Genomic DNA, 13,974 nt, shown 5'->3' with positions numbered 1-13,974 from the left:
TAATCATTACAATGGAGATGATAGTATGTTATCTCAGAATTGTGAGGTCCAAGTAAGATAATGGATGTAAGGTGCTCTTCACACTAAGACATAGAGAGAATGAATTGAATTTTGGTAATTGTTTTGTTAACCTTTGAAAAATGTAATGAGCCAAAGAATCAGTAATAGTGCTGGCAAAAGGTATTGATATAGCATAGGATAAAGAGTGCTCAGTTTGCATTCAGAGAACCTGACTTTTAATATTGGCTTTGACTTGTGGCCATGTTACCTTGTGTCAATCACTTCAGTTCTCTGGCATTCACTTTTCTCTCCTAAAAAGGAGGGAGCAAGATCTCATAAAATCTTTTCTGGCCCTAATGCAATGATCCTTGGATCCTAATTATATGTGCTGAATGGAACCATTGTCAATGAGTTTAGCTTTTTTTTTTTTATTTCCTTGATTAGGGGTTGCATATTACATTTTTTCCCCAAAGCCTTGAATGAATAAAAAGCATTTTATTATGTAAAAATGTGCAGAGCACTATGCTTAAGTGCTGAGGATACAAGAGGAAATCATATCCATTTCTGATGTTGAATCTTCTGGCTTGTTTGGTTGATCAGACACATGTCCCTAGGATTTCTTCCCTTTAAAGAAGAAGAAAGTTTACCTTTTGGACTGGACATGTTTTTGAAAGCTGGAAGGATTCCTCCCAGCCATGGGCCAGTGTACAACTCCCTGTAGCTATTAACTGTTACAGGTAAGTAGGTGGTATAATTGATAGAACACTGGGCCTGGAGGCAAGAAGACCTAAATTCAAATCCAGCCTCAGTCACTTAACTGTGTGATCCTGGGCCAGTCACTTAACCTCTACTTGCTTTAGTTTCCTCAGCTGTAAAATGGAAATAATAATAGCGGTTGCCTCCCAAGGATTGTTGTGATGATCAAATAAGACAATAAAGTAAAGTACTTAGCATGGTGCCTGACCACATAATAGGCTCTATATAAATGCTAGCCATTATTATTATTGTAGCAGTTTTATTCAGTGAAAATTGTACATCCTTCAGGAGATATTGTAAATCGGATAGTAATTGTCTAGATCTCAACAGAATGTGAACTCCTTGAGGGTAGGGACTGTTTAAAATTTTTACTGTATTTCCAGCAACTTAGCACCAAGTAGGCACTTAATAAATGAATCGAATTCATTTATTAAATATATTATTATATTATATATTTATGAAATACATTATTTAATAATACATTATTGAATTGAATTAGGCCAGGGTCATTAAAGCGATGGGTATAGGTAAACATTTTATTGTTTATGGCCAAAGTGATTACCTAGTTACTGTATAGTCTTTTCCTTTTTATCAATGCCACCAAATCAAATTAACTAATATTTATTAAATGCTTACTGTGTGTCAGGCCTTGCTAAGTAGAAAGGTATAAAGCAGTCGCCATTCTTTGGGAGCTCAGAGTCTAACGGAGGAGATAACATGCAAACAACTATATACAAACAAATCATAAACTAACAAGACATATAGGATAATTTGGTGATAGTTTCAAAAGAAGGCCCTATGATTAAAGAAGACTAGGAAGGGCTTCTTGCAAAAGGTGGAACTATAGCTGAGACTTGAAGGAAGCCACTGTTCAGTCAGTCAGTCAGTATGAAGTGCTTACTGTGTGTGTGCCTGGCAAACTTGGGGTGGGGAGGGAAAAAGACTGACATCTAGGGATGAGAGGCAAGAATTGGGAAAGAGCTTCTGCAGAAGGGGCCATTTGAGTTAGGCCTTGAAGGAAAGCCAGGAATTGTAAGAAGTTGAAGGAAATGAAGGAGAAAGGCATCCAGGCATAGAGGACAGCTGATGCGAAGGTACTGTGCTGGGTGATGGAGCCTAAGGTGTGAGGAGCAGCAAGTAGGACAGCATGACTGAGCTGAATGTGTGTAGGAGGAATAATAAGATGATTAGAAAGAAAAATAGGAAGAGACTAGGTTGTAAAGAATGGTAAGTAACAAGCAGCGGAGTTTCTAATGTATTTCAGAGGTAATAGGGAGTCACAGGAATTTATTGGTTGGGAGGATGAGGAGTTCTTTGGTCAGACATGTTTTATAAAAAGTATTTTGGCAGCTGTGTGTAGTATGGTTTGGAGTGGGAAGAAACATGAGGCAAGGAGATTTTAATTATAAGGGTGAGAGGAGATAAGGGAATGAAGTGGGGCTGTGTGAATGAAAAGAAGAGTTAGTTGTGAGGGGCAGCTAGGTGGCACAGTGGATAGAGCACCAGCCCTGAAGTCAGGAGAACCTGAGTTCAAATTCGGCCTCAGACCCAACACTTGATACTTACTAGCTGTGTGACCTTGGGCAAGTCACTTAACCCCAATTGCCTAAAAGAAAAAAAAAGAGTTGTGGGGATAGAAATGACAAGATTTGGCAGCTGTTAACTCCCAATATGTAGATTGACTGAGATATCAAGTGACTGACAAGATTGTGATGCCTCTACAGACATAGAGATGTTTGGAAAAGGGGTGGGCTTAGGGGAAAGGTAAATTATCAACGAGAATTCAGTAAGCTCTTACTACTTGCTAAACCCTGGGGATACAAAGAAAGGCAAAAAGATAGTGCTTGCTCTCAAGGAGCTTACATCCTAATTGGGGAAACAATATATAAACAATTAAGTAGATACAAGATAATGATTTCTGTTTTTTGATATGCTGAGTTTGAGAAATCTATGGTGTGTCCACTTTGAAATACCTTCTAGGCAGCTGATGATGTGGGACTGGGGTTTAGGAGAGAGATTAGGGCTGGATATCACATCTCCATAGAGATGATAACTGGAACTTGAGATGAGATCACTAAGTGAAAAATGAGAGCCCAGTGAGAAAGTGAGCCTAGGACAGTACCTTGGAGCGTACCCACAGTTAATGGGTGTAACTATGCCAGTGAAGAACGCTGAGAAGGAATCATCTGATGGGGAGCAGAAGTCAGAGAAAACTTCGTCTCGAAAACAGAAGGAGGAAAGATTAACCAAGAGAAGGAGCTTACATTCTAGGGGCCTAGGGTTTAACCACATGTATCTACTTAGAGTCCATACAAAGTACTAACAAGAAAACCTCTTGGTCCCTTTTCCACAGATTACCACAGATTTCCAGAACCAGAAAAAGAAATGTCTTGTCAAAGATCGAAAAATTGCAGTTTAGGTTTAAGCAGCTTTGGGTCCACCACAATCTAATAAGCACTTTTTACACACCTACTTTGCTAGAGGCACCTTGCTAAGCACTGGGGGTTACAAAGACAAAAAAAAAATCCAGTGTAATAAAAAATGTAATAGACTTCAAAAATGACTGTATGGATAGATGTTGTGTTAGGGCTTCCCAGTTTGATAGGTTTCAAACTGGTATAATCTACTTTACAAATTCTGAATTTGAGTTACTTTCAAAATTTGTGTTATAATTTGCTGGTGTTCACTGTACTATTGATTTCTATCTACCTTGGTTTTTTATATGACTTAGTAAAAGCATTTGCAATCTTAGTTGGAACTTAAAAGACCTAGGAGAATCCACAGAAGAATCTGTCCTTTGTCTCCATCTCTAATGTATTAACCTAAGGCAATTTAAATGGTCTGTTTATTATTGGATATATTAAATCAAACAGCTGCTAGAGTCTGGGCAGCTAGGTGGCATAGTGAATAGAGCTGTGGCCTTGGAGTCAGGAGGACCTGAGTTCGAATCCAGCCTCAGACACTTAACACTAGCTGTGTGATCCTGGGCAAGTCACTTAACCCCAATTGCCTTACCAAAAAAGCAAACAAAATAAACAAACAAACAAACAAACAAAAAAAAACAGCTGCTAGGTGGTGGACTGGATAGAATCTTGAAATCAGGAAGACTCATTTTCATGAGTTCAAATCTGGCTTGGACACTTACTAGCTGTGGGACCCCAGGCAAGTCACTTAATCCTGTCTGCCTTAGTTTCTCATCTGTAAAATGTGCTGAAGAAGAAAATGGCAAACTAGTCCAATATCTTTGCCAGGAAGATCCCAAATGGGGTCATGAAGAATTGGACATGACTGAAAAATGACTGAACAATATTGAATCAGATCACCGTCTTTTGGAACTTTTCCATGGCTCACTCAAGACAGTTTGTAGTTATGTAGTATGGCCTCATCCCTGGTTAGTTCAAGAAGCAGTCACAGGGTTACTATTTAATCTGAAATTTCTGAAGATGTAAATAATTGCAAAGAGCTGTGAAGACAGAGCTTTAAATTGGCACCTGCCCAGACCAATGTCAGCTTTACTTCCAAAGTTCATTTTGCTCTTTAACTGCTCGTGTTAAAGAGCCCTTGCCCATGTTTTTCTTAGAATATTCATACTGAACAAAATCTTAACTTAAATAAGAAATACCTCAACTGTTGTACAGACTGGGCAGCGACTTTTCAGCCTGAAATAGGAAAAGTAGAGTCTCAGGTCCTACTTACTTTTCTTTCTTAAATCTGTGGTATTGTTTGGAACAGAGTGGATTTCTACCCTTTTAGGTGATCACAAAGAGGTCTTAGAGCCCATACGTTTAATGTGACTTTAGTTATGAAGAGAATAAGTTTTCAGGCTTTTTAGTTGCCAATTATCAGAGTGTATGAAATAAGTTATTTCTTATTTATGAATTTGAATTTTGGCATGCTATTAACCTTGCTGTGTTGTTAGAAATAGATTTGAGATATACCGTTGTGTATACTAGCTATGAATGGAAAATTGTCACTTGATATAAAGCCACTGGGTCTATTATAAAGCTAAAAATGGAAAAAGCGCATATGTAGTATCTGTAATTTATGATAATTTGAATAAAGTCATAATACTTCATTTCAAACTGAACATTCAAGAGTCTGTTTTTTTAGACCCCTTTAGAATTAACTGGACCTAATCCAGAGGGTTTATTTAATATGTGTGTCTTCTGTACTGAATTTTGGAATATTTTACTTTTAATCAACTAATGATAGTTCACATCTAGGAATAAATGTGTGTGTGTGTGTGTGTGTGTGTATGTGTGTGTACACATTATCTTATTGTAGAACATGGGGAAAAGAAACAAATTAAAATATTTTCAAAAAATGGTAGGAAAAATGTACAGTTCTAGGCACCAATTCCACCAATTAAAATATAATAGGCATGCTGCTCTTAAGACAACAGTCTCACCACAGTGGGGGAAATAGGAAATGGGTAACTAGTCTACTTGGGCTATATAACAGATGTGATTCTCACCTCCACCCCTTTCTTTAGTTTTGGCTTAGCATTTGATATTTAAAACCTTTGTCTGGTGTTAAGGTTTATTTCAAGTGACTGGTTTGGGGATAAATTTTTTTTCTTCCTGTTTCAATGGAATTGCTCATTCTACTTCTTACTTTACATTTAGTTTCAGATGGACCAACAATCATGAGCCTTAATAAATAGTCATGAATTATATTCTGTCATCAGACAAAGTTGAAAGGCTAAATTAAATGAATAGATCCAAGCTAGGTGGTGTTGTTGTGTGGCTTCTTTAGGATATTCCAACAAGCATTGTTTATGATACTCAAAGAGTGTGGATAGAAAAGTTTTATTGGCATGTGGCAAATATAGAATGAGCCCAGTTTTTGGAATTTATTGGAAATACCTGCCCTCTGTGAGGTTTAACTGCGGTCATTAATGGTGCATCCAACAGCTTTGCTGGGTAACCTAATCCTGTCCTGACATTGGGAGCCTGGTCTTTATTAGCTTGCATTGAAGGAATCTGCCTGCTTCTTCTGTGACATTAACATTCAGAAACATATCAGCTGTGAATGTGCCCTCTTAGTAAAATTTCTTCAAATGTATTAACCATTCCCTGGCCACTCTTCTGGTTTGGGTTTGTCAAAAAGTATGGTAAGAGAAGGGAGACAGCAGTCTCACTTTGGAAAACAGAAACTTTAGACAATAGAGATGAGTTGATTCCTAATTTTAAGATATTTCTAATTAAAGAATCTACTTGTAGATGAGCAAGTAGATGCATTGTGCTGTAGTGTAGGTCATATCACAATTAAACTTTTCCTTAAGGTGGAACTTATTTACATTTTTTCCAGTTTATATTTCCTTATAATTTAAGGCTTTTTTCTGTGTTCATATATTTTCTGATACTATTCTGACCTTAAATTCCTACTGTTTGCCCAGCATTTTCTGTAGTGTGCATTCATGTCTCAGATTTACTTGGTGAATATCCTCATTGTTGTAAAACCAGCCTTGAATAAACAGAGGTTCTTATATATGCTACTTATGACCTTTACAGAATTTCAGAGTTGGAAAGGCATCCAGATAGATAAATAGATAAAGCATTTATTAAAAGTGCCTACCATGTGGCAAACACTGTTCTAAGTGCTGAAGAAACAAATACAATTGAACAAGGTAGCCCCTGGCCCTCAAGTAGTTTATATTCTTTTTTAAAAAATTATTTAATTTCTATTCTAAATTCTTTCCCTCCTACCTCCCTCTTTCCCCATCAAGAAATTCTGCAAGATAAAACAAAACCTATTACAAATATGTATAGTCATGCAAAACAAATTCTTACATTAGGCATCCCCCACCCCCCTTCAGTGACTCACTCAGCACTCCGAATCCATCACTTCTCTATCTGGAGGTGAGTATATTCAGTCTTCTGGAATTGTGATTGATAATTGTGTTGATCATATTTCCGATTATCAAAGTTGTTTATCTTTATGATGTTGTTAGTGTATAAGTTGTTCTCCTGGTTCTGCTCATTTCACTTTACATTATTTTATATATCTTCCCAAGCTTCTCTGAAACCATTCCCTTTATCATGTCTTGCAGCACAGAAATATTCCATCACATTCCCATACTATAACTTGGTCAGCCATACCGTAGTGGATGGGTACCCCCTCAGTTTCCAGTTCTTTGGCACCACAGAAAGAGTTGCTAAAAATGTTTTTATACATATAATTTTCTTTTTTCTTTGTTCTCTGTGGAGTATAAATGTAGTAGCAGCATCATTGATGCAGTTTAATAGCTTTTGGGGCATACTTTTAAATTGCTTTCCAGAATTAGTGGACCAGTTCACATAGCTCTACTAGTAGAGTACTAATGCATCTGTTTTCCCACAGATGTTCCAGCACTAGTTGTTTTCCTTTTTTGTCAACTTTACTAATCTGATGGGTGAATGTGAAATGGTACCTCAGAGATGTTTTAATTTACATTTTTCTAATTATTATTGATTTAGAGCATTAAAAAAAAACAATTTCACTTCCATTTGGTTTTTAAGATCATTTTTTAAAACTCTTAAAGCAACAATAACAACAACCCTCTTGCCTTTTTTTTTTTAACTCTTCTAGGAATTCCAGTTAGACTAGTGTCCAAGGTGCAGTTTTCTTTGAAGCTTTGCTTGTAGATCTTTTTGAGTCTTTTCTTCTGGGTTTATGTCTTTAGCTTCTCTGTCACCATAATAATTTTTTATGATAGGATTCTTTTTCGTTTGATCATTCTTCTGGCCTAGTTCTTATCTTTGGACTAGACTTTGCGCAATTCTGTGGGGACTGTCTGGTCGGAACTTCTCTCCACTACTTTCTACTTTCTGGCCTGTCACTTTCACAGCTCAGGCTTGGCACCCAAGCTTTCAGCATCCCCCAAGTGATGTGATCCAGGGTGAAGCCTACTCATTGCCCTCCTGGTCTATGTTCTACGTGTTCCTGGCTCTGTTTTGAGTTTACTATCTTGTGTCTGGTTGGGAGTTTCAGAAGACTACTGATAAACTCAGCCACTGTTAGCCCACTGGGAAGCTTTGTAGGTTCAGAGCAACTCACCTTTAGGTTCTCCTTTGGTCTTGGACTCCTGCCCTGCACACTCTACTGTAGGCTTCAACCTGGATAGCTGGCTTTGGTCTTGGGATCAGAGCCACTCAGCTTCTGTTTTCTTCCTTGCCCAGTATACAGTACTGAGTATGCCAGGACATAGTCCTGCAACTGCACATCCCTGCAGTCCTAGGTGCAGATTCCTCTTTGTCTCCAGGCTAACTCACACTGGATGGTGACCCCAGAGTTGCTAGAGAGCACCCATTTTTGTACCTTCTTGAGTTCAGGGATCTCCTAAGATCTCTTCTTCCACAGTATTTCCTGCCTTGGTGCCTAGTGTTAACTTTTTCAGTCCCTGAGCACTAGAATACTCTGTTAGCAACTACACACGGCCAGACTCTGTCCCCATTATCTGTCTTCCTAAGTCAACCAGGGTCAGAAGTTCCCGGAGCGCCTGCGGCCCCCGGCTGTGGTCTGATGCCAGCAGAGTGTGAAGAGAGAAAGAATAACAGGCCAGGTGAGAGCAGTGAAGAACAAACTCTGTTTATTGATCTGAGGGCTCAGGCATATATAGTACTGGCTCAAGCAATAGTAACACTATTATTCATGAAAAGTACAAATCTAATTAAGTGATTTCCTTACTTCCTTGTACCTTGTCTGTTACATTCTTTCCTGCGTCCTGTCCTGTACCCCATCCGTTTCCTCCCTTCCTGCATCCTGTTCTCAAGAGACGGAACAGGGGGGTGGTGAGCAGACATCCTGAGTTTCACAGCTGTCAGGGTTAGTACAAGCTGCAGGTAAGACCTGGGCTGGCCTGCCCTCCAACTCCCCAAAGCCGGCCCTCTACATCTCCCCCTTTCTTCTGTTCTAGTTTGAGAACGTGGGATGCACATCAGGGGAAAACTCAAGAGTAACAAGAATACTATCAAGGTACGAAATGCAACAGCAAACTTGAAATATTCTGGAAAGTGTTAAGTTGCTTGATATAGTACAATAGCTTATAAACAATATCTTGAGGATCAATACCATCCATGTTATATTTTTGGAATGCCAAGCACCCTGAAGCTTATTCAATACTCGATCAGGAGTTACATTGGTAGTATTAGAAAGCAAATAGGAAGTTACACAAACAAAAGTATAGCGGTCAAGTTACAGGTTTAACCCAAGGGGGGTAAGGCATGTAAGTCCAATGTAATCATGACTCCATCCCAGAGCCATCTGCGACAGTCATCATTGTAAAAAGGACAGTCAGCATTTTATTATTGGCTCTTCATCTTCTCGGTCTCGCCTTCCTCCTCCACTTGTCTCTCTGACCAGTTTTTCCTTTGATGCTCAGGGTCTCTATCCCTCTGGTCAGTATGCTGACAGGTACGGATGTTCCTCTCGGGAGCCCAGACTGGTTCTCCTGCATGTTCTGGAAAAACACAAGCATAACCTCGACCCCAGGTTAGTAATTTTACTGGACCATCCCAATTACCCGTCTTTGGATCCTTCCACATTACTGTGACATCTGGTTGCTCATCTAACAACCTGTCCTTTTGCCCTGCAAAATGTTTTTGTGCAGTAGTACATCCCTGATCATCTAGTGTCAAAAATTACCTGATCCAATCTCCTTTTTAAATTTATGGCATATATGATCTGATCCAATCTCCTTCTTGCCCTATTTTCTATTCCCTCTTTTTTCTGTTTATCAAGGAGGATTTTAATATCCTTGTTGCACCTTTCAACAATGGCTTGTCCAGTAGGATTGTACAGGATGCCAGTAGAGTGAGTGATATTATAGGTGAGACAAAATTGTGCAAAATTCCTGCTAGTATAGGCGGGACCATTGTCAGTCTTGAGGTGTCTTGGATTGCCAAGAATATTAAAGCAAAACAAGAAATGGTATTGCTTATGTCCTTCTTAAAAATGTAACTAATCCAAAATATCTGCTTGTCATCATATGATATTCATCTTTCCCCCACTTTTTTTTTTGCACATACTCTGACACATACAGTGTAATTACACTTAAAAAAACATGAATCACACGTTGATATGAAATAAAGGAATTTTAGAATAAGACTCCCCCTAACATTGTGTAATTGTTCAGTAGAAAAATAGCCAACTAAATATGATTAAGTAGTTTTTAGAACAGCATAAATTTAAGTAGCTAAGAAATCAGGTATGTATAGAAATGTGTTTAAGGTTATGCTTCTTGGCAGAAAACACAGAAATAACTAAGTTTCCTATCTGTAGTTAAAAAAAGATTCCCTAATCGTTTAATTAATAAAAATTATTTTCAACTCTGAAATGTTGTTTTAACTACTGACCAGGCTATGACAAATTTATGCTGGATTTTCTAATACAAGAGGGGAGTTAGGCAGTAGAACTCTGCAGCAAAGCAAAAGAATTTCTTTAGTTATCTACTGAATTCAAGATGGTTTTGTTGGGCAAGGGTAAAAATCTATTTCTAAATATTCAAAGACAAATAAATGTCCCCTTTCCCACTTCACTTGTTTAATTTGCTTGCAAATCCTCCCAAAGAACCACCAGGACAAATGAAAGCCTAAAAATATTGCTATTAATATTCTAACAAAGTCAGAATGAATAATTTTTTAAATCAAAAAGTTCTATCAAAGATATGTTAAAAAGGACTTATTAAGTTATAGCCTTTTATATACTGTAAAATATATTAAGATTTTAGCTATATTATAACTAGTACTAAGGAGCTGATTCAGAAAATTTACAAGCTACATCTTACTGGAAATTTTAGTATACATACAGTGCATTAGACTGTGTTTAACATACAAACTGCTCATGTCAAATTTCTAAAGCAGAGAGTTTATTTGCTCCTACCCTTGAAGTTTCCTCCCCACCTGATTAAGAAAACAAGTGATTTGTTTTCTAATTATTGATATAACTTAGCTTCTTAAATAATTTCCTCTTTTTTGAATACCAATGTAATTTTTAAGTTACCTAAATGGTGGTTGTAGATAAAATGATACAAGCTTTATTTTTCTAGAATTATGGTGAGATAGAACTCTTGATTTACAAACTGATCTGAAATGAATGGAAGGTTGCAAAGGACATGTATCTACAAAAGCTATAAAATTAAGTATGCTATTTTAGGCCTAACTTAATAAAACTTTTTTATATGTATATAAGGCAAATGTCCCATTTTCTTTGATTATTGAAAAGGATCTAAAATGAAATCCCCTTAACCACTGATGGCTGACAAAAAATGTTAATATACAATTTTCTTTGAGACTCTTGAAAACTACAAAAATTTCCAATATCATAATGACTACAAATTCTAACATTTAATGTGAAGTCATCATAACTCTTTGCATGCCACAACGACACACTCATAAGGCCAACTTTTTCAGAATGTACTATAACTTGAATAAAATCAAATAGGGAGACATATATAAAATGGGAAATACAATGTAGCTTCACATCACAGCTCCTGCTTGTTCATAAGGCATTATGGAGGAAGTAATAATTTCACTTACACACTGACTTTGTAAATGTGATCAGCTGCCAATGTCCTGAATATTTATGACATGGGTCTTTTTAACAAGAACAAGACAGCAGCATGGTAACCACTTTTCTAAGTGTATTTTCTATACAAAATAATTCCAAGATATAATCATTAAGTTCTCATATAGTACTATTATTTTAAACAATAATCAATAAAGTAGCAAATATGTGAAAATTGCAACACCACTAAGAATGAGCACTGCCATTTCCTAGTATAATCAAAGTTGGCATTAGTACAGTCTTGGCAATGCAATGGTTGGACAGTACAGGTATCTTATGCAGAGATTTCAGTAGCACAATGGCACTTGGCTTGTTCTCAATAGAAATGACAAAGATGCAGTTGACGATTTAAAGAAAGACAATGTTCTTATTTGCATGCTAAAATTCTAGTTGTGTCCCCTGTATGTGAACACTTTCAAATAATATTGTCTGTCTCTCTGTTCTGCCCACGAGCTCTGCCCCATATTAGCTAACTATCTTATAGGACACTCGTTAGCCGGTGCGGCTTACTTTCCCTTTAAATCAGAGAAGCCGAAAAGCGGCAGTCTCATTCTGAAGTTTACTTTCACTTTTGAAGACGTTCAAAAGCCATAGTCTCCGTTTGTCCGCCTGTGCGGTCTGCTTTCCCACCTGTGCAGTTTGCTTTCACTTTAAATCTGAGACCCCGAAAAGTGGCAGTCCCGTTCTGATGTTCGCTTTAAGAGACCCCGATAAGCGGCAGTCTCGTTCTGATGTTCACTTTAAGAGACCCCGATAAGTGTCAGTCTCGTTCTGATGTTCACTTTAAGAGACCCTGATAAGCGGCAGTCTCGTTCTGATGTTCACTTTAAGAGACCCCGATAAGCGGCAGTCTCATTCTGATGTTCACTTTCACTTTAAGAGACCCCGATAAGCAGCAGTCTCGTTCTGATGTTCACTTTCACTTTAAGAGACCCCGATAAGTGTCAGTCTCGTTCTGATGTTCACTTTAAGAGACCCCGATAAGCGTCAGTCTCTTTCTGATGTTCACTTTCACTTTAAGAGACCCCGATAAGTGTCAGTCTCGTTCTGATGTTCACTTTAAGAGACCCCGATAAGCAGCAGTCTCGTTCTGATGTTCACTTTCACTTTAAGAGACCCCGATAAGCGGCAGTCTTGTTCTGATGTTCACTTTAAGAGACCCGGATAAGTGTCAGTCTCTTTCTGATGTTCACTTTCACTTTAAGAGACCCCGATAAGCGGCAGTCTGGTTTCTTTTTAATCCCCGTTTAGCCTGGTGAAAATAAAAAACTGTATAGGAAAATTATTGCCCTACCTTGTTAGCGTCTTCTCTTGACCACGGGAGCTCCTTTTCTAGGGCTGTTGGCCAAACAGCCCACCTTGTCCAGGGCCACCCTGCCGGGGGAAGCCTTCCTTTCAGGTCCCTGTTCGGGCGCCAAATGCCGGGAGCACCTGCGGCCCCGGCTGTGGTCTGATGCCAGCAGAGTGTGAAGAGAGAAAGAATAACAGGCCAGGTGAGAGCAGTGAAGAACAAACTCTGTTTATTGATCTGAGGGCTCAGGCATATATAGTACTGGCTCAAGCAATAGTAACACTATTATTCATGAAAAGTACAAATCTAATTAAGTGATTTCCTTACTTCCTTGTACCTTGTCTGTTACATTCTTTCCTGTGTCCTGTCCTGTACCCCATCCATTTCCTCCCTTCCTGCATCCTGTTCTCAAGAGACGGAACGGGGGGTGGTGAGCAGACATCCTGAGTTTCACAGCTGTCAGGGTTAGTACAAGCTGCAGGTAAGACCTGGGCTGGCCTGCCCTCCAACTCCCCAAAGCCGGCCCTCTACACAGAAGAATGTTTCACTGTGACTTTTTCTTAGATTTCCCAATCAAAATTTGGGCTAGTGTGTTTTCTAGATCTTTACCACAGCAGGGTAGGGGCATGCTGAAGCCATGGCTTTTCCCCCAAGATAAGACTGACCTATTAGAGCTGGGAGATCCGGTGGAGTAGAGATGGTCAGAGAGTAGGGCCCTGGTGAGAAGACTTGAGGCAAATGAGGAACTTGGAGACCCAGGGGTGAGGTCTAGTGGGGTCAGAGAGTAGGACCATGGTGAGGATGGTTTACCAAGCAGAAGCATGAAACCCTGCTACATGGAGAGTAGAGTTGAAGATTCCTTGCGCTACTCCAATCAACCAATTTCAGGACTTGGGAAACATTTGGATGCAATCAACCCTGGGTCTTTTATAAACGTGATGCACAGCATAAGGAAAAATGTATTTTTATTGTGTTCTTATGTACCTTTTACCTTGGGACAGAACCCAGTGCTGTCTTTTTTTTTTTAATCCACGTGTGACAAAAACTAATATAAAAAGTCTATGGAATTTTCTGATACACCTGAAAAAGATACGTAAAGAGGAATCCTTGATCCAGAAATAGCCCCTTGAACACAGCCTGCTCTTTTAATAGAACTTACCATGATTTTCAGTGTACTGGACACTACACATAAAAACCACGACTCTCATGTTGTGATTTCTGTTCTGTGTTAGCCAGTCATTTTTTCTACGTGAACAGATGTACAGCAAACATCAATAAGCAGAAAAACTACTTGGCAGCGAGAGGAATTTTCTATTAGGTGACAGAGTTTCCATCCAGGCCTTTTTAAATCGATCTTTTGTGTTCCTGAAAACTTGCCAATC

General features: G+C 38.6%; 1 protein-coding gene and 1 long non-coding RNA gene across 4 annotated transcripts in view; one reads left to right on the top strand and one right to left on the bottom strand.

Moving 5' to 3' along the window:
* Positions 1–13,974, top strand: part of SIK3 (SIK family kinase 3) — a 281,596-nt gene that overhangs the window by 117,299 nt on the left and 150,323 nt on the right. The gene's annotated exons all lie outside the window — the stretch shown is intronic.
* On the bottom strand, positions 8,310–13,001 carry LOC144458204 (uncharacterized). Its single transcript, XR_013487772.1, has 2 exons — positions 12,596–13,001; positions 8,310–9,196 (listed from the first exon to the last, which is right to left on the bottom strand). It is a non-coding gene; the product is annotated as an uncharacterized LOC144458204 (long non-coding RNA).

Source organism: Phascolarctos cinereus, unplaced genomic scaffold (assembly GCF_003287225.1).
Source record: "Phascolarctos cinereus isolate Bilbo 61053 unplaced genomic scaffold, phaCin_HiC Scaffold_726;HRSCAF=1367, whole genome shotgun sequence".
NCBI classification, from domain to species: domain Eukaryota; kingdom Metazoa; phylum Chordata; class Mammalia; order Diprotodontia; family Phascolarctidae; genus Phascolarctos; species Phascolarctos cinereus.
This window is presented reverse-complemented; position numbering and strand designations above follow the sequence as displayed.